Genomic DNA, 26,825 nt, shown 5'->3' with positions numbered 1-26,825 from the left:
ATTTGATGTCCGCGAAATTATGCGTATGTGAAACTATTACAAATGCACGAATATACTATGACCTTGAAACCATAGTCAGCACAACAAACCGTCAGTAGGTCTACTCCCTGTCCCCCTCAACATCACGACCATGTGTGTTAACTGGGAAACCATGGTCAACCCACGCAATTGGAAACCAGTTACGCACATCGTTCGTTATGCCGGTCATAGCACACGCAAACAGCGCCCACAACAGACGATGCGTGTCACAGGATTACAAGGATATGCAACAGACAGACACTGTTAACGAGTGTGGGTGCGTGCAAGAGAATTTGTTGCCATTGTTATTATGTGTGGTCAAAATATTATTGCAGTTTTCTGCAATTTTAACTCCATCATATTTTCCACAGCCCATGCCCCGGAAATGTATGTGCGGAGTTCATAAAATGCGGTTTAACGCAATGATTTAACGCGAAAAAGTGCGTGAGTCCTTTGCATAGTGGATTCGTAACATATTGGTGTGTTGATTAAGTGCTTCTGATACAGTTGTCGATATGTGGTGATACGATTGTGGGTTTTTCTGACATGGATGCTATGCCAACGTGTTATAGCTACAATGGAGGGGATGTTAAATAATGTATTTAAAGTAGGAAAATCATGTTTAACATTAAAAGTGTTACATTTCCCACGAAAAAGTCTATTCAGCCACACTGAATTGAAGATTTCTTATGAAAACTTGCCTGGCTGAATAGCAAGTTTTCCTTTGGAAACCTCTATTCAGCCAGGCTGAATTGCAGATCTCCTATGGAAACCTCTATTCATCCAGGCTGAATTGCAGATCTCCTATGGAAACCTCTATTCAGCCAGGCTGAATTGCAGATCTCCTATGGAAACCTTTATTCAGCCAGGCTGAATAGCAATGTTTCCAATGGATACCTCTATTCAGCCAGGCTGAATTGTAGATTTCCTATGGAAACCTCTATTCAGCCAGGCTGAATTGAAGATTTCCTATGGAAACCTCTATTCAGCCAGGCTGAATTGAAGATTTCCTATGGAAACCTCTATTCAGCCAGGCTGAATTGAAGATTTCCTATGGAAACCTCTATTCACCCAGGCTGAATTGAAGATTTCCTATGGAAACCTCTATTCAGCCAGGCTGAATTGAAGATTTCCTATGGAAACCTCTATTCAGCCAGGCTGAATTGAAGATTTCCTATGGAAACCTCTATTCAGCCAGGCTGAATTGAAGATTTCCTATGGAAACCTCTATTCAGCCAGGCTGAATTGAAGGTTTCCTATGGAAACCTCTATTCAGCCAGGCTGAATTGAAGGTTTTCTTATGGAAACCTCTATTCAGCCAGGCTGAATTGAAGATTTCCTATGGAAACCTCTATTCAGCCAGGCTGAATTGAAGATTTCCTATGGAAACCTCTATTCAGCCAGGCTGAATTGAAGATTTCCTATGGAAACCTCCATTCAGCCAGGCTGAATTACAGATTTCCTATTAAAATCTCCATTCAGCCAGGCTGAATTACAGATTTCCTATTGAAACATCCATTCAGCCAGGCTGAATTACAGATTTCCTGTGGAAACGTCTATTCAGCCAGGCTGAATTGAAGATTTCCTATGGAAACGTCTATTCAGCCAGGCTGAATTGAAGATTTCCTATGGAAACCTCTATTCAGCCAGGCTGAATTGAAGATTTCCTATGGAAACCTCTATTCAGCCAGGCTGAATTGAAGATTTCCTATGGAAACCTCTATTCAGCCAGGCTGAATTGAAGATTTCCTATGGAAACCTCTATTCAGCCAGGCTGAATTGAAGATTTCCTATGGAAACCTCTATTCAGCCAGGCTGAATTGAAGATTTCCTATGGAAACCTCTATTCAGCCAGGCTGAATTGAAGATTTCCTATGGAAACCTCTATTCAGCCAGGCTGAATTGAAGATTTCCTATGGAAACCTCTATTCAGCCAGGCTGAATTGAAGATTTCCTATGGAAACCTCTATTCAGCCAGGCTGAATTACAGATTTCCTATTAAAACCTCCATTCAGCCAGGCTGAATTACAGATTTCCTATTGAAACATCCATTCAGCCAGGCTGAATTACAGATTTCCTATGGAAACCTCCATTCAGCCAGGCTGAATTACAGATTTCCTATTAAAACCTCCATTCAGCCAGGCTGAATTACAGATTTCCTATTGAAACATCCATTCAGCCAGGCTGAATTACAGATTTCCTGTGGAAACCTCTATTCAGCCAGGCTGAATTGAAGATTTCCTATGGAAACCTCTATTCAGCCAGGCTGAATTGAAGATTTCCTATGGAAACCTCTATTCAGCCAGGCTGAATTGAAGATTTCCTATGGAAACCTCTATTCAGCCAGGCTGAATTGAAGATTTCCTATGGAAACATCTATTCAGCCAGGCTGAATTGAAGATTTCCTACGGAAACCTCTATTCAGCCAGGCTGAATTGAAGATTTCCTATGGAAACCTCTATTCAGCCAAACTGAATTGAAGATTTCCTATGGAAACCTCTATTCAGCCAGGCTGAATTGAAGATTTCCTATGGAAACCTCCATTCAGCCAGGCTGAATTACAGATTTCCTATTAAAATCTCCATTCAGCCAGGCTGAATTACAGATTTCCTATTGAAACATCCATTCAGCCAGGCTGAATTACAGATTTCCTGTGGAAACCTCTATTCAGCCAGGCTGAATTGAAGATTTCCTATGGAAACCTCTATTCAGCCAGGCTGAATTGAAGGTTTTCTTATGGAAACCTCCATTCAGCCAGGCTGAATTACAGATTTCCTATTAAAACCTCCATTCAGCCAGGCTGAATTACAGATTTCCTATTGAAACATCCATTCAGCCAGGCTGAATTACAGATTTCCTGTGGAAACCTCTATTCAGCCAGGCTGAATTGAAGATTTCCTATGGAAACCTCTATTCAGCCAGGCTGAATTGAAGGTTTTCTTATGGAAACCTCTATTCAGCCAGGCTGAATTGAAGATTTCCTATGGAAACCTCTATTCAGCCAGGCTGAATTGAAGATTTCCTATGGAAACCTCTATTCAGCCAAGCTGAATTGAAGATTTCCTATGGAAACCACTATTCAGCCAAGCTGAATTGAAGATTTCCTATGGAAACCTCTATTCAGCCAGGCTGAATTGAAGATTTCCTATGGAAACCTCTATTCAGCCAGGCTGAATTGAAGATTTCCTATGGAAACCTCTATTCAGCCAGGCTGAATTGAAGATTTCCTATGGAAACCTCTATTCAGCCAGGCTGAATTGAAGATTTCCTATGGAAACCTCTATTCAGCCAGGCTGAATTGAAGATTTCCTATGGAAACCTCTATTCAGCCAGGCTGAATTGAAGATTTCCTATGGAAACTTCTATTCAGCCAGGCTGAATTGAAGATTTCCTATGGAAACCTCTATTCAGCCAGAAGATTTCCTATGGAAACCCCTTGAAGATTTCCTATGGAAACCTCTATTCAGCCAGGCTGAATTGAAGATTTCCTATGGAAACCTCTATTCAGCCAGGCTGAATTGAAGATTTCCTATGGAAACCTCTATTCAGCCAGGCTGAATTGAAGATTTCCTATGGAAACCTCTATTCAGCCAGGCTGAATTGAAGATTTCCTATGGAAACCTCTATTCAGCCAGGCTGAATTGAAGATTTCCTATGGAAACCTCTATTCAGCCAGGCTGAATTGAAGATTTCCTATGGAAACCTCTATTCAGCCAGGCTGAATTGAAGATTTTTTATGGAAACCTCTATTCAGCCAGGCTGAATTGAAGATATCCTATGGAAACCTCTATTCAGCCAGGCTGAATTGAAGATTTCCTATGGAAACCTCTATTCAGCCAGGCTGAATTGAAGATTTCCTATGGAAACCTCTATTCAGCCAGGCTGAATTGAAGATTTCCTATGGAAACCTCTATTCAGCCAGGCTGAATTGAAGATTTCCTATGGAAACCTCTATTCAGCCAGGCTGAATTGAAGATTTCCTATGGAAACCTCTATTCAGCCAGGCTGAATTGAAGATTTCCTATGGAAACCTCTATTCAGCCAGGCTGAATTGAAGATTTCCTATGGAAACCTCTATTCAGCCAGGCTGAATTGAAGATTTCCTATGGAAACCTCTATTCAGCCAGGCTGAATTGAAGATTTCCTATGGAAACCTATATTAAGACAGGCTGAATTGAAGATTTCCTATGGAATCTCTATTCAGTCAGGCTGAATTGAAGATTTCCTATGGAAACCTCTATTCAGCCAGGCTGAATTGAAGATTTTCTATGGAAACCTCTATTCAGCCAGGCTGAATTGAAGATTTCCTATGGAAACCTCTATTCAGCCAGGCTGAATTGAAGATTTTCTATGGAAACCTCTATTCAGCCAGGCTGAATTGAAGATTTTCTATGGAAACCTCTATTCAGCCAGGCTGAATGGAAGATTTCCTATGGAAACCTCTATTCAGCCAGGCTGAATTGAAGATTTCCTATGGAAACCTCTATTCAGCCAGGCTGAATTGAAGATTTCCTATGGAAACCTCTATTCAGCCAGGCTGAATTGAAGATTTCCTATGTAAACCTCTATTCAGCCAGGCTGAATTGAAGATTTCCTATGGAAACCTCTATTCAGCCAGGCTGAATTGAAGATTTCCTATGGAAACCTCTATTCAGCCAGGCTGAATTGAAGATTTCCTATGGAAACCTCTATTCAGCCAGGCTGAATTGAAGATTTCCTATGGAAACCTCTATTCAGCCAGGCTGAATTGAAGATTTCCTATGGAAACCTCTATTCAGCCAGGCTGAATTGAAGATTTCCTATGGAAACCTCTATTCAGCCAGGCTGAATTGAAGATTTCCTATGGAAACCTCTATTCAGCCAGGCTGAATTGAAGATTTCCTATGGAAACCTCTATTCAGCCAGGCTGAATTGAAGATTTCCTATGGAAACCACTATTCAGCCAGGCTGAATTGAAGATTTCCTATGGAAACCTCTATTCAGCCAGGCTGAATTGAAGATTTTCTATGGAAACCTCTATTCAGCCAGGCTGAATGGAAGATTTCCTATGGAAACCTCTATTCAGCCAGGCTGAATTGAAGATTTCCTATGGAAACCTCTATTCAGCCAGGCTGAATTGAAGATTTCCTATGGAAACCTCTATTCAGCCAGGCTGAATGGCCGATTTTCTATGGAAACCTCTATTCAGCCAGGCTGAATGGCCGATTTTCTATGGAAACCTCTATTCAGCCAGGCTGAATTGCAGATTTCCTATGAAAACCTCCATTCAGCCAGGCTGAATTGCAGATTTCCTATGGAAACCTCCATTCAGCCAGGCTGAATTACAGATTTCTTATGGAAACCTCCATTCAGCCAGGCTGAATTGCAGATTTCCTATGGAAACCTCCATTCAGCCAGGCTAAATTGCAGATTTCCTATGGAAACCTCCATTCAGCCAGGCTGAATTACAGATTTCCTATTAAAACCTCCATTCAGCCAGGCTGAATTACAGATTTCCTATTGAAACATCCATTCAGCCAGGCTGAATTACAGATTTCCTGTGGAAACCTCTATTCAGGCAGGCTGAATTGAAGATTTCCTATGGAAACCTCTATTCAGCCAGGCTGAATTGAAGGTTTTCTTATGGAAACCTCTATTCAGCCAGGCTGAATTGAAGATTTCCTATGGAAACCTCTATTCAGCCAGGCTGAATTGAAGATTTCCTATTGAAACATCCATTCAGCCAGGCTGAATTACAGATTTCCTATTAAAACCTCCATTCAGCCAGGCTGAATTACAGATTTCCTATGGAAACCTCCATTCAGCCAGGTTGAATTACAGATTTCCTATTAAAACCTCCATTCAGCCAGGCTGAATTACAGATTTCCTATTGAAACATCCATTCAGCCAGGCTGAATTACAGATTTCCTGTGGAAACCTCTATTCAGCCAGGCTGAATTGAAGATTTCCTATGGAAACCTCTATTCAGCCAGGCTGAATTGAAGGTTTTCTTATGGAAACCTCTATTCAGCCAGGCTGAATTGAAGATTTCCTCTGGAAACCTCTATTCAGCCAGGCTGAATTGAAGATTTCCTATGGAAACCTCTATTCAGCCAGGCTGAATTGAAGATTTCCTATGGAAACCTCCATTCAGCCAGGCTGAATTACAGATTTCCTATTAAAACCTCCATTCAGCCAGGCTGAATTACAGATTTCCTATTGAAACATCCATTCAGCCAGGCTGAATTACAGATTTCCTGTGAATTGAAGATTTCCTATGGAAACCTCTATTCAGCCAGGCTGAATTGAAGGTTTTCTTATGGAAACCTCCATTCAGCCAGGCTGAATTACAGATTTCCTATTAAAACCTCCATTCAGCCAGGCTGAATTACAGATTTCCTATTGAAACATCCATTCAGCCAGGCTGAATTACAGATTTCCTGTGGAAACCTCTATTCAGCCAGGCTGAATTGAAGATTTCCTATGGAAACCTCTATTCAGCCAGGCTGAATTGAAGGTTTTCTTATGGAAACCTCTATTCAGCCAGGCTGAATTGAAGATTTCCTATGGAAACCTCTATTCAGCCAGGCTGAATTGAAGATTTCTTATGGAAACCTCTATTCAGCCAAGCTGAATTGAAGATTTCCTATGGAAACCTCTATTCAGCCAAGCTGAATTGAAGATTTCCTATGGAATTTCCTATGGAAACCTCTATTCAGCCAGGCTGAATTGAAGATTTCCTATGGAAACCTCTATTCAGCCAGGCTGAATTGAAGATTTCCTATGGAAACCTCTATTCAGCCAGGCTGAATTGAAGATTTCCTATGGAAACCTCTATTCAGCCAGGCTGAATTGAAGATTTCCTATGGAAACCTCTATTCAGCCAGGCTGAATTGAAGATTTCCTATGGAAACCTCTATTCAGCCAGGCTGAATTAAAGATTTCTTATGGAAACCTCTATTCAGCCAGGCTGAATTGAAGATTTCCTATAAAAACCTCTATTCAGCCAGGCTGATTAGCAAGTTTTCCTATGGAAGCCTCTATCCAGCCAGGCTGAATTGAAGATTTCCTATGAAAACCTCTATTCAGCCAGGCTGAATAGCGGATTTCCTATGGAGACTTTATTCAGCCAGGCTGAATTTAAGATTTTATATGGAAACCAATACTCAGCTAGGCTGAATTGCAGATTTTCTAAAGAAACCTCTATTCAGCTAGGCTGATTTGCAGATTTCCTACGGAAACCTCTATTCAGCCAGGCTGAATTGCAGATTTCTTGTGGAAACCTCTATTCAGCCAGGCTGAATTGAAGATTTCCTATGGAAACGTCTATTCAGCCAGGCTGAACAACAAAAGCCAGAATAAAAGACCACCGTAGGAGGCTACTATAGAATAGAAGACCTCCGTAGGAGGCTTCTATAGAATAGAAGACCTCCGTAAGAGGCTTCTATAGAATAGAAGAAATCTTCAATTCAGCCTGGAGGAGACCTCCGTAGGAGGCTTCTATAGATTAGAAGACCTCCGTAGGAGGATTCTATAGAATAGAGGACCTCCGTCGGAGGCTTCTATAGAATAGAGGACCTCCGTAGGAGGCTTCTATAGAATAGAAGACCTCCGTAAGAGGCTTCTATAGAATAGAAGACCTCCGTAGGAGGAGGAGACCTCCGTAGGAGGCTTCTATAGAATAGAAGACCTCCGTAGGAGGCTTCTATAGAATAGAAGACCTCCGTAGGAGGCTTCTATAGAATAGAAGACCTCCGTAGGAGGCTTCTATAGAATAGAAGACCTCCGTAGTAGGCTTCTATAGAATAGAAGACCTCCGTAGGAGGAGGAGACCTCCGTAGGAGGCTTCTATAGATTAGAAGACCTCCGTAGGAGGATTCTATAGAATAGAAGACCTCCGTAGGAGGATTCTATAGAATAGAAGACCTCCGTAGGAGGCTTCTATGGAATAGAAGACCTCCGTAGGAGGCTTCTATAGAATAGAAGACCTCCGTAAGAGGCTTCTATAGAATAGAGGACCTCCGTAGGAGGCTTCTATAGAATAGAGGACCTCCGTAGGAGGCTTCTATAGAATAGAGGACCTCCGTAGGAGGCTTCTATAGAATAAAAGGCCACCGTAGGAGGTTTCTATAGGATAGAAGAGCCCCGTAGGAGGCTTCTATAGAACAGAAGACCTCCGTAGGAGGCTTCTATAGAATAGGAGATCTCCGTAGGAGGCTTCTATAGAATAGGAGATCTCCGTAGGAGGCTTCTATAGAATAGGAGATCTCCGTAGGAGGCTTCTATAGAATAGGAGATCTCCGTAAGAGGCTTCTATAGAATAGAAGACCTCCGTAGGAGGCTTCTATAGAATAGAAGACCTCCGTAGGAGGAGGGGACCTCCGTAGGAGGCTTCTATAGAATAGAAGACCTCCGTAGTAGGCTTCTATAGAATAGAAGACCTCCGTAGTAGGCTTCTATAGAATAGAAGACCTCCGTAGGAGGATTCTATAGAATAGAGGACCTCCGTAGGAGGCTTCTATAGAATAGAGGACCTCCGTAGGAGGCTTCTATAGAATAGAGGACCTCCGTAGGAGGCTTCTATAGAATAGAGGACCTCCGTAGGAGGCTTCTATAGAATAGAGGACCTCCGTAGGAGGCTTCTATAGGATAGAAGAGCTCCGTAGGAGGCTTCTATAGAACAGAAGACCTCCGTAGGAGGCTTCTATAGAATAGGAGATCTCCGAAGGAGGCTTCTATAGAATAGGAGATCTCCGTAGGAGGCTTCTATAGAATAGGAGATCTCCGTAGGAGGCTTCTATAGAATAGGAGGTCTCCGTAGGAGGCTTCTATAGAATAGGAGGTCTCCGTAGGAGGCTTCTATAGAATAGGAGGTCTCCGTAGGAGGCTTCTATAGAATAGGAGATCTCCGTAGGAGGCTTCTATAGAATAGGAGATCTCCGTAAGAGGCTTCTATAGAAGACCTCCGTAGGAGGCTTCTATAGAATAGAAGACCTCCGTAGGAGGCTTCTATAGAATAGAAGACCTCCGTAGTAGGCTTCTATAGAATAGAAGACCTCCGTAGTAGGCTTCTATAGAATAGAAGACCTCCGTAGGAGGCTTCTATAGAATAGAGGACCTCCGTAGGAGGCTTCTATAGAATAGAGGACCTCCGTAGGAGGCTTCTATAGAATAGAGGACCTCCGTAGGAGGCTTCTATAGAATAGAGGACCTCCGTAGGAGGCTTCTATAGAATAGAGGACCTCCGTAGGAGGCTTCTATAGAATAGAAGACCTCCGTAGGAGGCTTCTATAGAATAGAAGACCTCCGTAGTAGGATTCTATAGAATAGAAGACCTCCGTAGTAGGCTTCTATAGAATAGAAGACCTCCGTAGGAGGCTTCTATAGAATAGAGGACCTCCGTAGGAGGCTTCTATAGAATAGAGGACCTCCGTAGGAGGCTTCTATAGAATAGAGGACCTCCGTAGGAGGCTTCTATAGAATAGAGGACCTCCGTAGGAGGCTTCTATAGAATAGAGGACCTCCGTAGGAGGCTTCTATAGAATAAAAGGCCACCGTGGGAGGTTTCTATAGGATAGAAGAGCTCCGTAGGAGGCTTCTATAGAACAGAAGACCTCCGTAGGAGGCTTCTATAGAATAGAGGACCTCCGTAGGAGGCTTCTATAGAATAGAGGACCTCCGTAGGAGGCTTCTATAGAATAGAGGACCTCCGTAGGAGGCTTCTATAGAATAAAAGGCCACCGTGGGAGGTTTCTATAGGATAGAAGAGCTCCGTAGGAGGCTTCTATAGAACAGAAGACCTCCGTAGGAGGCTTCTATAGAATAGGAGATCTCCGTAGGAGGCTTCTATAGAATAGGAGATCTCCGTAGGAGGCTTCTATAGAATAGAAGACCTCCGTAGTAGGCTTCTATAGAATAGAAGACCTCCGTAGTAGGCTTCTATAGAATAGAAGACCTCCGTAGGAGGCTTCTATAGAATAGCAGACCTCCGTAGGAGGCTTCTATAGAATAGAAGAGCTCCGTAGGTGGCTTCTATAGAATAGAAGACCTCCGTAGGAGGTTTCTTTAGGATAGGAGACCTCCGTAGGAGGCTTCTATAGGATAAAAGACCTCCGTAGGAGGCTCCTATAGGATAGAAGACCTCCGTAGGAGGCTTCTATAGGATAGAAGAGCTCCGTAGGAGGCTTCTATAGGATAGAAGAGCTCCGTAGGAGGCTTCTATAGGATAGAAGAGCTCCGTAGGAGGCTTCTATAGAACAGAAGACCTCCGTAGGAGGCTTCTATAGAATAGGAGATCTCCGTAGGAGGCTTTTATAGAATAGGAGATCTCCGTAGGGGGCTTCTATAGAATAGGAGATCTCCGTAGGAGGCTTCTATGGAATAGGAGGTCTCCGTAGGAGGCTTCTGTAGAATAGGAGACCTCCGTAGGAGGCTTCTATAGAATAGGAGACCTCCGTAGGAGGCTTCTATAGAATAGAAGACCTCCGTAGGAGGTTTCTGTAGAATAGAAGACCTCCGTAGGAGGCTTCCATAAAATAGAAAGTCTCCATAAAAGGCGTGTTTATAATATTAGGCCTCTATATAAGGCTTATATAGAATAGAATGCCTCCATAGCAGTCTGCTATAGAGTGGCGACCTCCACAGAAGCCTTCTGTAGATTTCCTGGCTGAATTGATTTAAATGTATTTTCCTCTCCTTTAGCCATGAACGTCACACCGTTCTGACCATAATCACATATCAACAAGTTGTTTCCTCCATATCTGCCATAAAACAAATAGCAAATCCTCACCTCACTTGACACTTCCTGCAAATTTCTTTCAATTTAGGAAGTAAACCAAGAAAGTGTTTTTGTTGTTCCTTCCAAACAAAAAAAAAAAAAAAAAAAAAAAAAAAAAAACAACAGCAGCAGCAACTACTAGAAACAAAGGTTCAATGGGAAACGTTTTAGTCCTTGACCTTTTACATTTGACCCAAATCTGAAAAACAAACGTTTTTCAAATGTGACGACAGCTTTGCTGCTTTTGGCCCTCAGCACAGGGGAAGAAAAAACAAGAATTTTTCAAATGTTCCCCAACTTCTCAAAAGGCAACAAAAGCAAGCAGTAACATCATCGTCTCAGCAGCAGTGGCCAATGTCAGCCAATGTCCTTGGTTCTAGGAATTTGTGCAAAAAATCGACAAAAAAAAAGAGACCAGACCGTAACACAAAGAAGAAAAAAATCACACAAACGATTTCAAATAGTCTACAGCTGAATATCCTTTTCGGTATTCATGCTAGACGACGTCATGGTCGTCTCTACATATCCCCAAGTAGCAAATCTTATGTTTGTCCGGATGTTGTTAAGCAAAGGACGAGCGTCGTACATAAATGTTGGTAGCCAATATGTCTGCCAGCCGTATAAGGGTGTATCAGGAGAATGTGTGTATGTGTGGTGCCGGTATCTAAGCAAATTCTAACACAAATACCCAAACATGGTCCAACCAACCAACACACAGTAAAAGAAAGCCATGGCAGAAAAAAATCTTTGAATGACTGGCTGGGTAAACAGCACACGAGAAGGAAAAAAAATCCAACACATGGAGCAAACACCAAAAAACGAAGATGGAAAGAGTAGAGTCTGGATGGTCAAAAAGGAAAATATTTCACACTCAATGCACGAGTAAGAAGAAATGTGGCTTGTCTTTATTGGAATTCTCGCTCCCCTTCTTCTCTGAGAACTCAAAAAAAAAAAAACTGTTTCCAAAAACAAGGAGCCAAGGCAAGGCAAAAAAGCAACAGTCAGTCAGTAAAACCAGGGGAAAGAAAGACTTTGAAACAATCATAACAGCCATTCAATGTTTGGGTGGATGTGTGTGTGTAAACATCCTGTGTCAAGGGTGTCAATATATATGTGAATGTCGGTATGGACAAAACATTCAAAAAGTGAAACATCTTTAACATGGCAAAAGTTGTTTGAAGGTTCCCTTTTTGTTGGGGTTTTTAACACCGATGATGACTTCCTTTCCTTTCACGCAAAGATAGAAAGTTATGATGATGTGTGTATGTGTGTGTAAATTGGGGACCTTTGTCGTCAGCCAGCAAGTGGCAAAACCATTGTCCATTTAAATGTTTTATGTATCACAAAGTGTTGATTTTTCTTATCTCCTTCCTCCCCCACAAAGCTCTCCTGTGAAACGAACTCAACATGTGGTTTTTTAGTTCCAAATATTGGACAGCTGTTTCATGTATTTGGGGTTTTGATAAATAAAAAATAGATATTCATCATATTGTCCTAGGACAAGGACAACGAACAAAGGAGACAGCACGATGCCCCATAAAAATCAAATAGATAATCTGCAATTCAGCCTGGCTGAATAGAGATTTCCATAGGAAATCTGCAATTCAGCCTGGCTGAATAGAGATTTCCATAGGAAATCTGCAATTCAGCCTGGCTGAATAGAGATTTCCATAGGAAATCTGCAATTCAGCCTGGCTGAATAGAGATTTCCATAGGAAATCTGCAATTCAGCCTGGCTGAATAGAGATTTCCATAGGAAATCTGCAATTCAGCCTGGCTGAATAGAGATTTCCATAGGAAATCTGCAATTCAGCCTGGCTGAATAGAGATTTCCATAGGAAATCTGCAATTCAGCCTGGCTGAATAGAGATTTCCATAGGAAATCTGCAATTCAGCCTGGCTGAATAGAGATTTCCATAGGAAATCTGCAATTCAGCCTGGCTGAATAGAGATTTCCATAGGAAATCTGCAATTCAGCCTGGCTGAATAGAGATTTCCATAGGAAATCTGCAATTCAGCCTGGCTGAATAGAGATTTCCATAGGAAATCTGCAATTCAGCCTGGCTGAATAGAGATTTCCATAGGAAATCTGCAATTCAGCCTGGCTGAATAGAGATTTCCATAGGAAATCTGCAATTCAGCCTGGCTGAATAGAGATTTCCATAGGAAATCTGCAATTCAGCCTGGCTGAATAGAGATTTCCATAGGAAATCTGCAATTCAGCCTGGCTGAATAGAGATTTCCATAGGAAATCTGCAATTCAGCCTGGCTGAATAGAGATTTCCATAGGAAATCTGCAATTCAGCCTGGCTGAATAGAGATTTCCAGAGGAAATCTGCAATTCAGCCTGGCTGAATAGGAAATCTGCAATTCAGCATGGCTGAATAGAGATTTCCATAGGAAATCTGCAATAGAAATCCGCTGAATAGAGATTTCCATAGGAAATCTGCAATTCAGCCTGGCTGAATAGAGATTTCCATAGGAAATCTGCAATTCAGCCTTGCTGAATAGAGATTTCCATAGGAAATCTGCAATTCAGCTTGGCTGAAATCTGCAATAGGAAATCAGTCATAGGAAATCTGCAATTCAGCCTGGCTGAATAGAGATTTCCACAAGAAATCTACAATTCAGCCTGGCTGAATAGAGATTTCCACAGGAAATCTGCAATTCAGCCTGGCTGAATAGAGATTTCCACAGGAAATCTGCAATTCAGCCTGGCTGAATAGAGATTTCCATAGCAAATCTGCAATTCAGTCTGGCTGAATAGAGGTTTCCATAGGAAATCTGTAATTCAGCCTGGCTGAATAGAGGTTTCCATAGGAAATCTGTAATTCAGCCTGGCTGAATAGAGGTTTCCATAGGAAATCTGTAATTCAGCCTGGCTGAATAGAGGTTAAACATAGGAAATCTGTAATTCAGCCTGGCTGAATAGAGGTTTTACATAGGAAATCTGTAATTCAGCCTAGCTGAATAGAGGTTTCCATAGGAAATCTGTAATTCAGCCTGGCTGAATAGAGGTTTCCATAGGAAATCTGTAATTCAGCCTGGCTGAATAGAGGTTTCCATAGGAAATCTGTAATTCAGCCTGGCTGAATAGAGGTTTCCATAGGAAATCTGTAATTCAGCCTGGCTGAATAGAGGTTTCCATAGGAAATCTGTAATTCAGCCTGGCTGAATAGAGGTTTCCATAGGAAATCTGTAATTCAGCCTGGCTGAATAGAGGTTTCCATAGGAAATCTGTAATTCAGCCTGGCTGAATAGAGGTTTCCATAGGAAATCTGTAATTCAGCCTGGCTGAATAGAGGTTTCCATAGGAAATCTGTAATTCAGCCTGGCTGAATAGAGGTTTCCATAGGAAATCTGTAATTCAGCCTGGCTGAATAGAGGTTTCCATAGGAAATCTGTAATTCAGCCTGGCTGAATAGAGGTTTCCATAGGAAATCTGTAATTCAGCCTGGCTGAATAGAGGTTTCCATAGGAAATCTGTAATTCAGCCTGGCTGAATAGAGGTTTCCATAGGAAATCTGTAATTCAGCCTGGCTGAATAGAAGTTTCCATAGGAAAACTGTAATTCAGCCTGGCTGAATAGAGGTTTCCATAGGAAATCTGTAATTCAGTCTGGCTGAATAGAGGTATCCATAGGAAATCTGTAATTCATCCTTACTGGTTAGAAGTCTCGATATGAAAACATAATTTCTGCAAGGGTTTTAAAGCCAATTGGTTTTAAATCCAACACGGACAACAATTCTAAAAGTATTTCACTACTTTACCACAATTTGTGGCAGACAATTCCCATCCTTCCTCGATGGTTTTGATTTTACACAAAATGCAGCAATGCATTTGTTCTATGCGTTTGAAATATGCGTTTTTGTGCAGCAAAGAGTGCAACGAATAGTTCGGTAGAGGGTCTCGGAAAACAGAAAAACAAATAAAACGATTTTGTTGACATTCATTCAAAAGATATTTTTTGGTGTTGGTTATTCTCCTCCATCCTGATTTTTTGTTGTTAGGACCATTTAAATAACGATTTGTATATATTCACACCAATACACACACAAATTTATTGTTAAAAGCCGTAGGAAGTGAAAACGAAAGTTTATTTTTATAGGCAAAACCAGATAAAAAAGACACAAAAGTAGATTGGATAGGATGGATAGTACTAGAGTACAAATACTAGTAGTAAATCTACTAGTGTGAAAATATGCGCTTATAAAAAAACTTATATAAAAAAATCGTTACTCTTGTTTTGTTTTGTCGGGGGAATTCATTGAACTTGAATACAGGGTTGAATAAATTTATCAGATATTTTTTTAGTTCGCGGATCTGTCTGGAAATGGGCTATTTTTATCAATTGTTAAATTTAAATGTTTAATCTGTTGATAAATTTAAAAGGTAGACAGATGAAGTTGAAATTTTAGTGAATTCAGGTAAGCTGAATTCAAATTTTCCTTTAAAAACTTTATTCAGCCAGTCTGAATGCAAGTTTTCTTATTGAAAGTCTTATTCAGCTGCGCTGAATTCAGTTTTCCTATAGAAAACTCTATTCAGCCAGGCTGAATTAAAGTTTTCCTATAGAAAACTGTATTCAGCCAGGCTGAATTAAAGTTTTCCTATAGAAAACTGTATTCAGCCAGGCTGAATTAAAGTTTTCCTATAGAAAACTGTATTCAGCCAGGCTGAATTAAAGTTTTCCTATAGAAAACTGTATTCAGCCAGGCTGAATTAAAGTTTTCCTATAGAAAACTGTATTCAGCCAGGCTGAATTAAAGTTTTCCTATAGAAAACTGTATTCAGCCAGGCTGAATTAAAGTTTTCCTATAGAAAACTGTATTCAGCCAGGCTGAATTAAAGTTTTCCTATAGAAAACTGTATTCAGCCAGGCTGAATTAAAGTTTTCCTAAAGAAAACTGTATTCAGCCAGGCTGAATTAAAGTTTTCCTAAAGAAAACTGTATTCAGCCAGGCTGAATTAAAGTTTTCCTATAGAAAACGGTATTCAGCCAGGCTGAATTGAAGCTTTCCTATGGAAAATCTTATTCAGCCAGGCTGAATTGAAGCTTTCCTATGGAAAATCTTATTCAGCCAGGCTGAATTGAAGTTTTCCTATGGAAAACCTTATTCAGCCAGGCTGAATTAAAGTTTTCCTATAGAAAACTGTATTCAGCCAGGCCGAATTAAAGTTTTCCTATAGAAAACTGTATTCAGCCAGGCCGAATTAAAGTTTTCCTATAGAAAACTGTATTCAGCCAGGCTGAATTAAAGTTTTCCTATAGAAAACTGTATTCAGCCAGGCTGAATTAAAGTTTTCCTATAGAAAACTGTATTCAGCCAGGCTGAATTAAAGTTTTCCTATAGAAAACTGTATTCAGCCAGGCTGAATTAAAGTTTTCCTATAGAAAACTGTATTCAGCCAGGCTGAATTAAAGTTTTCCTATAGAAAACTGTATTCAGCCAGGCTGAATTAAAGTTTTCCTATAGAAAACTGTATTCAGCCAGGCTGAATTAAAGTTTTCCTATAGAAAACTGTATTCAGCCAGGCTGAATTAAAGTTTTCCTATAGAAAACTGTATTCAGCCAGGCTGAATTAAAGTTTTCCTATAGAAAACTGTATTCAGCCAGGCTGAATTAAAGTTTTCCTATAGAAAGCTGTATTCAGCCAGGCTGAATTAAAGTTTTCCTATAGAAAACTGTATTCAGCCAGGCTGAATTAAAGTTTTCCTATAGAAAGCTGTATTCAGCCAGGCTGAATTAAAGTTTTCCTATAGAAAACTGTATTCAGCCAGGCTGAATTAAAGTTTTCCTATAGAAAACTGTATTCAGCCAGGCTGAATTAAAGTTTTCCTATAGAAAACTGTATTCAGCCAGGCTGAATTAAAGTTTTCCTACAGAAAACTGTATTCAGCCAGGCTGAATTAAAGTTTTCCTATAGAAAACTGTATTCAGCCAGGCTGAATTAAAGTTTTCCTATAGAAAACTGTATTCAGCCAGGCTGAATTAAAGTTTTCCTATAGAAAACTGTATTCAGCCAGGCTGAATTAAAGTTTTCCTATAGAAAACTGTATTCAGCCAGGCTGAATTAAAGTTTTCCTATAGAAAACTGTATTCAGCCAGGCTGAATTAAAGTTTTCCTATAGAAAACTGTATTCAGCCAGGCTGAATTAAAGTTTTCCTATAGAAAACTGTATTCAGCCAGGCTGAATTAAAGTTTTCCTATAGAAAACTGTATTCAGCCAGGCTGAATTAAAGTTTTCCTATAGAAAACTGTATTCAGCCAGGCTGAATTAAAGTTTTCCTATAGAAAACTGTATTCAGCCAGGCTGAATTAAAGTTTTCCTATAGAAAACTGTATTCAGCCAGGCTGAATTAAAGTTTTCCTATAGAAAACTGTATTCAGCCAGGCTGAATTAAAGTTTTCCTATAGAAAACTGTATTCAGCCAGGCTGAATTAAAGTTTTCCTATAGAAAACTGTATTCAGCCAGGCTGAATTAAAGTTTTCCTATAGAAAACTGTATTCAGCCAGGCTGAATTAAAGTTTTCCTATAGAAAACTGTATTCAGCCAGGCTGAATTAAAGTTTTCCTATAGAAAACTGTATTCAGCCAGGCTGAATTAAAGTTTTCCTATAGAAAACTGTATTCAGCCAGGCTGAATTAAAGTTTTCCTATAGAAAACTGTATTCAGCCAGGCTGAATTAAAGTTTTCCTATAGAAAACTGTATTCAGCCAGGCTGAATTAAAGTTTTCCTATAGAAAACTGTATTCAGCCAGGCTGAATTAAAGTTTTCCTATAGAAAACTGTGTTCAGCCAGGCTGAATTAAAGTTTTCCTATAGAAAACTGTATTCAGCCAGGCTGAATTAAAGTTTTCCTATAGAAAACTGTATTCAGCCAGGCTGAATTAAAGTTTTCCTATAGAAAACTGTATTCAGCCAGGCTGAATTAAAGTTTTCCTATAGAAAACTGTATTCAGCCAGGCTGAATTAAAGTTTTCCTATAGAAAACTGTATTCAGCCAGGCTGAATTAAAGTTTTCCTATAGAAAACTGTATTCAGCCAGGCTGAATTAAAGTTTTCCTATAGAAAACTGTATTCAGCCAGGCTGAATTAAAGTTTTCCTATAGAAAACTGTATTCAGCCAGGCTGAATTAAAGTTTTCCTATAGAAAACTGTATTCAGCCAGGCTGAATTAAAGTTTTCCTATAGAAAACTGTATTCAGCCAGGCTGAATTAAAGTTTTCTAATAGAAAACTGTATTCAGCCAGGCTGAATTAAAGTTTTCCTATAGAAAACTGTATTCAGCCAGGCTGAATTAAAGTTTTCTAATAGAAAACTGTATTCAGCCAGGCTGAATTAAAGTTTTCCTATAGAAAACTGTATTCAGCCAGGCTGAATTAAAGTTTTCCTATAGAAAACTGTATTCAGCCAGGCTGAATTAAAGTTTTCCTATAGAAAACTGTATTCAGCCAGGCTGAATTAAAGTTTTCCTATAGAAAACTGTATTCAGCCAGGCTGAATTAAAGTTTTCCTATAGAAAACTGTATTCAGCCAGGCTGAATTAAAGTTTTCCTATAGAAAACTGTATTCAGCCAGGCTGAATTAAAGTTTTCCTATGGAAAACCTTATTCAGCCAGGTTGAATTAAAGTTTTCCTATGGAAAACCTTATTCAGCCAGGCTGAATTAAAGTTTTCCTATGGAAAACCTTATTCAGCCAGGCTGAATTGAAGTTTTCCTATGGAAAACCTTTTTCAGCCAGGCTGAATTGAAGTTTTCCTATGGAAAACCTTATTCAGCCAGGCTGAATTGAAGTTTTCCTATGGAAAACCTTATTCAGCCAGGGTGAATTGAAGTTTTCCTATGGAAAACCTTATTCAGCCAGGCTGAATTGAAGTTTTCCTATGGAAAACCTTACTCAGCCAGGCTGAATTGAAGTTTTCCTATGGAAAACCTTATTCAGCCAGGCTGAATTGAAATTTTCCTATGGAAAACCTTATTCAGCCAGGCTGAATTGAAGTTTTCCTATGGAAAACCTTATTCAGCCAGGCTGAATTGAAGTTTTCCTATGGAAAACCTTATTCAGCCAGACTGAATTAAAGTTGTCCTATGGAAAACCTATTCAGCCAGGCTGAATTGAAGTTTTCCTATGGAAAACCTTATTCAGCCAGGCTGAATTGAAGTTTTCCTATGGAAAACCTTATTCAGCCAGGCTGAATTGAAGTTTTCCTATGGAAAACCTTATTCAGCCAGGCTGAATTGAAGTTTTCCTATGGAAAACCTTACTCAGCCAGGCTGAATTGAAGTTTTCCTATGGAAAACCTTATTCAGCCAGGCTGAATTGAAATTTTCCTATGGAAAACCTTATTCAGCCAGGCTGAATTGAAGTTTTCCTATGGAAAACCTTATTCAGCCAGACTGAATTAAAGTTGTCCTATGGAAAACCTATTCAGCCAGGCTGAATTGAAGTTTTCCTATGGAAAGCCTTATTCAGCCAGGCTGAATTGAAGTTTTCCTATTTAAAACCTTATTCAGCCAGTCTAAATTGAAGTTTTCCTATGGAAAACCTTATTCAGCCAGTCTAAATTGAAGTTTTCCTATCGGAAACCTTATTCAGCCAGACTGAATTGAAGTTTTCCTATGGAAAACCTTATTCAGCCTGGCTGAATTGAAGTTTTCCTATGGAAAACCTTATGCAGCCAGGCTGAATTGAAGTTTTCCTATGGAAAACCTTATTCAGCCAGGCTGAATTGAAGTTTTCCTATGGAAAACCTTATTCAGCCAGGCTGAATTGAAGTTTTCCTATGGAAAACCTTATTCAGCCAGGCTGAATTGAAGTTTTCCTATGGAAAACCTTATTCAGCCAGGCTGAATTGAAGTTTTCCTATGGAAAACCTTATTCAGCCAGGCTGAATTGAAGTTTGAAGTTTTCCTATGGAAAACGTTATTCAGCCAGGCTGAATTGAAGTTTTCCTATGGAAAACCTTATTCAGCCAGGCTGAATTAAAGTTTTCCTATGGAAAACCTTATTCAGCCAGGGTGAATTAAAGTTTTCCTATGGAAAACCTTATTCAGCCAGGGTGAATTGAAGTTTTCCTATGGAAAACCTTATTCAGCCAGGCTGAATTGAAGTTTTCCTATGGAAAACCTTATTCAGCCAGGCTGAATTGAAATTTTCCTATGGAAAACCTTATTCAGCCAGGCTGAATTGAAATTTTCCTATGGAAAACCTTATTCAGCCAGACTGAATTAAAGTTGTCCTATGGAAAACCTATTCAGCCAGGCTGAATTGAAGTTTTCCTATGGAAAACCTATTCAGCCAGGCTGAATTGAAGTTTTCCTATGGAAAACCTTATTCAGCCAGGCTGAATTGAAGTTTTCCTATGGAAAAAACACGCACACATTACCAGCCACTTTAATAAAATTTTCCCAAATTACACAACTTTTAACATTATTTTTATTGTTATTGTCATTGTAGTTGTTCATGATTTCTGTTCTATAATTAATTTCCATAAACTCGAAAGTCCCGAACAAAGCAAAATGATCATTTAATAAATGTGGTTAACATCTGTTAAATATCTGTTTGCTTGTTTGGATCCTGACCCGATATGGCCACACACACACAAACTTTCCGAACAATCCACCGCATATGCTCTTGTGGTTACATTGTTGTATTGCATTGCATATTGGCCGCTATCATTTTATATTATTTAATAATATTTTAAAATTATGATGAGTATGTATTGCCACAATACGGAGATGTCGATAGGCTTTCAGGTCGAGGTTGCAACAACAACAACAAAAAACAATCTTTATTAATTGAAAAGACAAATAATGCAATGAAAATTCAATATTTTATGCCACAATAGTATTTCCTACCAGGTTTTCTCCTTCCCCATATGCCTTGTGTGCCAAATGGCCAATGGTCGGATATATTGGCAATTGGTTGTTGGCTTACAGTTTCTCTGTGGTGTGGTGTTGTTTCCATTTTTGTTGGCCCTCCAAAAAATAGCGGGCTGTATTACCATTTGCCATTTAACTACCTTCATACCTATCTGCCTAGTAATGCCAAAACCAGATCTACAGCTGATGATGAGTGCAATTTCGATAATGTGGTCTTACATGGCGGCCACAAAACGTTGGTTGTTATACATGGCTACTTTTCGTTAGTGCAACCGCATTCTCACACATACACAGGCACACGAGGATACATAACGGCAGTAGGCCTATGGAAATATGCAGTGGTATATATTTACAAAATTTATCAGAATATTTTTGTTTAAATATAAATGTGATTATGGATATTAAGGTGGGGAAAATAAACTAAAACAAACAAAGTTATAACTCAGACCCATCCCCAGACCCATTGTGCACAATTTTAAGGCATGACTTGCACGGCATTATTAAGTCTTCCTTTTAATTTTATTCAATTTATTTTAGTTTCCTTTTTATTTCAACCGCCTTTAGTTTTTTTCCTCGTATCAATCACATCGTTCCATATTCTTCTTCTGCTTTAGCTTTGGTAATGACGGCTTGATAAGTGATAAAATAAAAATTCATTGCATATTTAAAGGCGTACAAGTGTTAAACGTATTGTTTGACCATAAATCGTTAAAAGTCAACATTTAGCCATCAATTATAAATGAACAAGCCATGGAAGTGGAAAATAAAGTTTCCAATATTGACAGAGAGATAACCAAATGATGTGAGCCTTAAAGTATGCTTTTAAATTATTTCACATATACAAAAGCCTAGAAACATGCCCTTAATAAATTGTTATTAGAAGATTTTCATTGAAAACAATTGTAGTTATCGAGAAAAAATTATGAACAAAGGGGTAACACGAAGTTCCACCATGTCATCAATCTTATCACTACACAATTGCCATCAAGCCACCTTGGTCACACTCTTTCCTATTTATAATAGTTCAGTTGTGTTCGGAAGGTTTTTCATGGAGAGTAAAACAAAATAAATAATAAATATCAAATCGAAGACTTCACCAACGAAAAGGCCTCCAAAAATAATTTAAAAAATCCACGTTTAAAGGCCTTGGCAAGGCCTCCAAAAATAATTTAAAAAATCCACGTTTAAAGGCCTTGGCAAGGCCTCCAAAAATAGTTTAAAAAATCCACGTTTAAAGGCCTTGGCAAGGCCTCCAAAAATAATTTAAAAAATCCACGTTTAAAGGCCTTGGCAAGGCCTCCAAAAATAATTTTAAAAATCCATGTTTAAAGGCCTTGGCAAGGCCTCTAAAAATAATTTAAAAAATCCATGTTTAAAGGCCTTGGCAAGGCCTCTAAAAATAATGTAAAAAAATCCACGTTTAAAGGCCTTGGCAAGGCCTCCAAAAATAATTTAAAAAATCCACGTTTAAAGGCCTTGGCAAGGCCTCCAAAAATAATTTAAAAAATCCACGTTTAAAGGCCTTTGCAAGGCCTCCAAAAATAATTTAAAAAATCCACGTTTAAAGGCCTTGGCAAGGCCTCCAAAAATAATTTAAAAAATCCACGTTTAAAGGCCTCTCTCTTCCTGCCGAGGATGAACCACCACAGTTTACAATGCATGATGATGCGAATGCCCAATGAAGACAGGCAAGGATGCCAGCAAAAGTCGCAAAGAACCTTGAGGCCTTAGTTTTCCCCAGAGTCAAAAATAGCTATCCAGTTGCCGATCATCAGCATGGGTTCCATAAGCAGCATAGCACGACAACATCGCTGCACGCCATCTCCACACATATCTGTCGAGGACTTATCAAAAGCCTTTGATACTGTCAAGCACTCCACGCTGTTTGAGGACATTGAGCAGACAACCCTCCGCCTAAGCCTGAAACGTTGGATACTCAATTATATGTGTGGACGCCAATCGTACGTGGAATTCAGGAACATGAAGTTCAAACCCCGTAGAGTGAAACAGGGAGTTCGCAAATGTGGGGTGATATCTCGGGAACTGTTTATCTTCTACCACTCCTGTATTCCGCACCCCTTCAGACGTCATCGAGATCGTAACGTATGCGAATGATTATACGATCCTGTTGTCAGGTACCTACCCTGATGACATATGTGAGAGACTGAACTCCTATTTAAACGATCTTTTTCCACTACAGTCAATCTGTACACCACATGGTCTGCGCAGTATAGAAGACAGTTGAATGTCGTGGTCGATAGTACCACAATTCCGACCACGGGGGCCCCCCCCGAAATGGTTTGGTCGAACCAAATTTATTAAGCTACTGTAACCAATTATTAAATTTTTTCTTTGTCATTTTTTATGTTAGGATATTTCAAATGAAAGCTTATATGGTAATATTCAAAAATGTTTTACAATCGTTGAAGTTGAGGTTCACCATTTAATAAGTCGCGAACTGTCAATATATTTTATACAATATGAATATATTTATATTAATTGAAGTGTTTTAGCCGGGGTTGCATAAAATGAAACATAACAAATAATTTATGTGGAAGCTGTGTTGGTGGTAATATTAAAAAATGCGTGAAAATGTATTGAAGTTTACAAGTTTTTTTGTGTTCTTTCTTGATTTCTGGTCAAACCACGGAAAATTTAGACCTGAGCTCAAAGAAAGAATTGAAGAATACCCCTTGGGCAACATGGTTCTAATGTATGACTTTTCGATATATACACTGCATCCCCTTAAAATCGATGCTGACATTTTGAAGTTTTGAAATCTGGGTTTTTTGAATTTTTCTTATAATTGGAGGGCGCAACCAGATAATTACCTAAACTATTTATTGGTTTGTAGAACTCGTGATTCCACGTCGTTTGATGTATATCTCATGAATGTGCTTCATACAGCTCCCTAGTAATAGGAGTCCAAAGTCGAAATTTTGGTGCGTAAATTTTCTTTAAAAACCTATTTATGGGCTTCAAAATTTACAACTGTCACTTAGGTACCCTTGAACCCCGCATGATTTTAGTTTTTTTACGCGCCGGATCTAATAAACCCTTCCGCTTTCAAATCCATCCACTAAAACGGCGGTTATAGATACCTTGAAAGTAGAATATTCTGCAAAATTATATTTTGATGATTCCGCGCATTGAACCGCGATTTTCTTTGGTTATTTTTACATAAATGGAATCCTTTATACGCGATGATATTATTTTCCAAATCCGTGTGGCATAAATTACCGAGATTCTGGAGTAATATTCGTATTTCATATAAAATAGAATTTGGTAGCACATCCGCGGTTCTTGACGAATTTGTTTAAAATTTGTTATAATGACGTATTTTTAATAGGCGGTCACTGAAATCGGATGCGCCTTATAATCTTATGTACATCGCGCAATTTTTACCAACATAAAGGTTTTTTGAACAGTAAGATGCAGCTGACGGCACACTTTGGCCGTTGAATGAAAAGTGGAAAATTCGCTACATATTGATAGAGATGCACTCGCTGTATCTGAAAAGCGCATGCGCCTTAACTGATTTTAACGAATTCGCGAATTATACGTTTTTTAACTTTTATGTTTTTTCATTGGTTGTAATTTCAATATTACTTTCTATTTCATAATCCTATTGTTTATCAAAGTAAGCAAATACACTTTTGGGTTTGTCATCGCATTTTCCCTGAAGAAGTTTCAGCAAAGTCCGTCAGTCCTTGCATCGAAATTTAGCGAAGTAATAGAATAGCTCCCAAAAATGTTTTTTTCTATTTTTCGTATTGAACAAAAAAATATATTTTTGAAATAATATTCCAACAATAAGTTTTCGTCTTTTGTTGTTGCTGTAATATGGCAGTTATAAATCCTATCTTTAAAATGTTGGTCTCATATTTTTCTACGCGTTGTCTAGAATCTGTACGTATTTCTTTTTTCGAGTTTTATTTCGACTCTAAATTAGAATAAATTAAATTTACTCCAAGATTTTTTCAATATTTCTTGATTTTCCGCGAAAATAGACGTACATTTAGTAAATATTTAGGCATCTACGGGTAGATATTAAATGCTGTTAACGCTTTATATATACATTTTCTTATTACAGCAAAAATGGAATTTTTAAATATTTTTTCTTTATAAGGGAATAAAACCCCCCATAACTTTGGAGCGCAGCATCCAATTTTGTGAACGCGAACAGATTTGAAACCACGACTTTTATCTTAATCTATGTTCCAATTGCGGATGTGCTCGCAAAAATTTTTTTAACATTTCTTCCAATGGAATTGCAAAAGAAATTTGAAATTTACCATATATCTATCTTATATATATGAAGTTTCTGTACAGAAAATGTACATCAAGTCAAGTTATGTAAGATTTTTTTTCAAATTTTTTGTTTGTATACTCCTTTTGGGAGAAACTTCCAATGAAATCTGAATTACGTTTTCTTGCCACATCATTCCACTATTAAATACGAATTCCGTAATGAATATACTCCATATTTGTTATGTCTTATTCAAGCTATATTGAGGTCTCGAGGCTTTACACTCATCCTGAATCCAAAATAATTCAGTATTGTGGGAATGCAAGTGCATGAAAAATGTCTATTGGACAAAATGTATGAAGCGTTCTTCGTGGACTATATATTGAAAGCCAATTGGAAATTTGTTTCGCTGCCTTCACCAACATTTTTTTTTTTACTTGTTGCTTGATTTTTAGAGATATCAACATGACAATTTTACACAAGATAAAATAGAAGTCGTAGAAAAAATAGAAATTGCTAACTCAAAAACCCGTTTTTTCAGTTATGCCACTCTTTGAGTAAATGAGCGATATGTTTGGACGGAAAGCCCGTCCGTCTGTATCTCAGTTGTCTGGCAGGCTGGAGCGCGTGATAACTTTCGAACGGATCAACCGATTTGGTAAAAGTTTTGGATCTCGTAAAGAAAAAAAATTTCGCTAAAATGATAGTAATCGATTTGATCTGAACTTTGCACATCGCAGTATTTCTTCCAGAAATATATCGAACACAAAATTGATTATATCGGTCCAGTTCTTCAAATAAATTTTTTGTCCAAATGTACAACAAGTTCCAAGAGAATATATGTGGCCAACATCTTCATGTACGTCCCTCTCAAAATTCAACATAAGTGCAGCTTAAGACTGATCCTTTGGACATTTTTGACATTTGTAGTCTTGTTTACTGCGATATGAAATTTTGAGGGGGGAAGTCAATGCTTCAAAGCTCTAAATACTAAGGAGACCGACTAAAATGGCTTGTGGGTGCAGTAACTATTCATAGATGAGAAAAACAAAACAAAATCGCCGGAGGAATTTTCAAATAAATCGCGATCAAAGTTCACATTTTTTGGGTTATTTTAGGTTTTTCACGATTTTGCGTGGGAACGACAAGTCCTATCGAAATGGGACTAAAGAAAATGTTAAAGAGGATTTTCACTGCTACAACATTTTCCTTAGTTGCCTTTCGATAGGACTTGCCGCTTCCAGCAAAATCCTGAAAATCTAAAATTAACTTAAAAATGTGAACTTTGACCGCGATTTATTTAAAAATCCATCCAGCTATTTTTTCTTGTTTTTGGATTTTTCTCATCTATGAACATTGTAGTTTCAGAAACTGCAAAAACTTCCCAAGTGTAAGCACCTTTCAATTAAAGTTAGTTAAGGCGTTCTTTAACATTATACCAAAAGTAAAGAATGCAGCCGGAACAACAATTATGACAATTTTCGACTTATATTATGTTGTCACGACTTAGCTAGAGTTTGCCAATTGGTTTCTGAGATATTTGATCGACCATGCTGTGGCTTAGTCCAAACATGAGTTTTGTAGTCTCAAACAGTACTCTGAGAACGATTTGGGGTCTATGAATCGTAGTCTGTTCGTCCGTTTTTAAATTTCTAAAGTTTTTAATTAATCAAATTTGGCGTTTTTATGGCATTAAAGAATAGTTTATTCTTAGGTTATCGACACAATAGCTAGATATAGAAGTCCAATCTTCTTATTCTTTTTTTAAAGGTAATTAATCTACAGAAGTCGTATGGGTATTTCGATATATAATTAAAAAAATGAGGCGTTATGTTCGGGTCGAACTATACCCCTATACCCTATAACTCCTGTAATCCTCAATTCTTCCTACTCGCGAATATAGTTAAGTAG

The sequence above is a fragment of the Musca autumnalis genome, unplaced genomic scaffold (genome assembly GCF_047663935.1).
Source record: "Musca autumnalis isolate F117 unplaced genomic scaffold, ASM4766393v1 scaffold_5, whole genome shotgun sequence".
Classification (NCBI taxonomy): Eukaryota; Metazoa; Arthropoda; class Insecta; order Diptera; family Muscidae; genus Musca; species Musca autumnalis.
Note: the sequence above shows the minus strand (reverse complement) of the source record.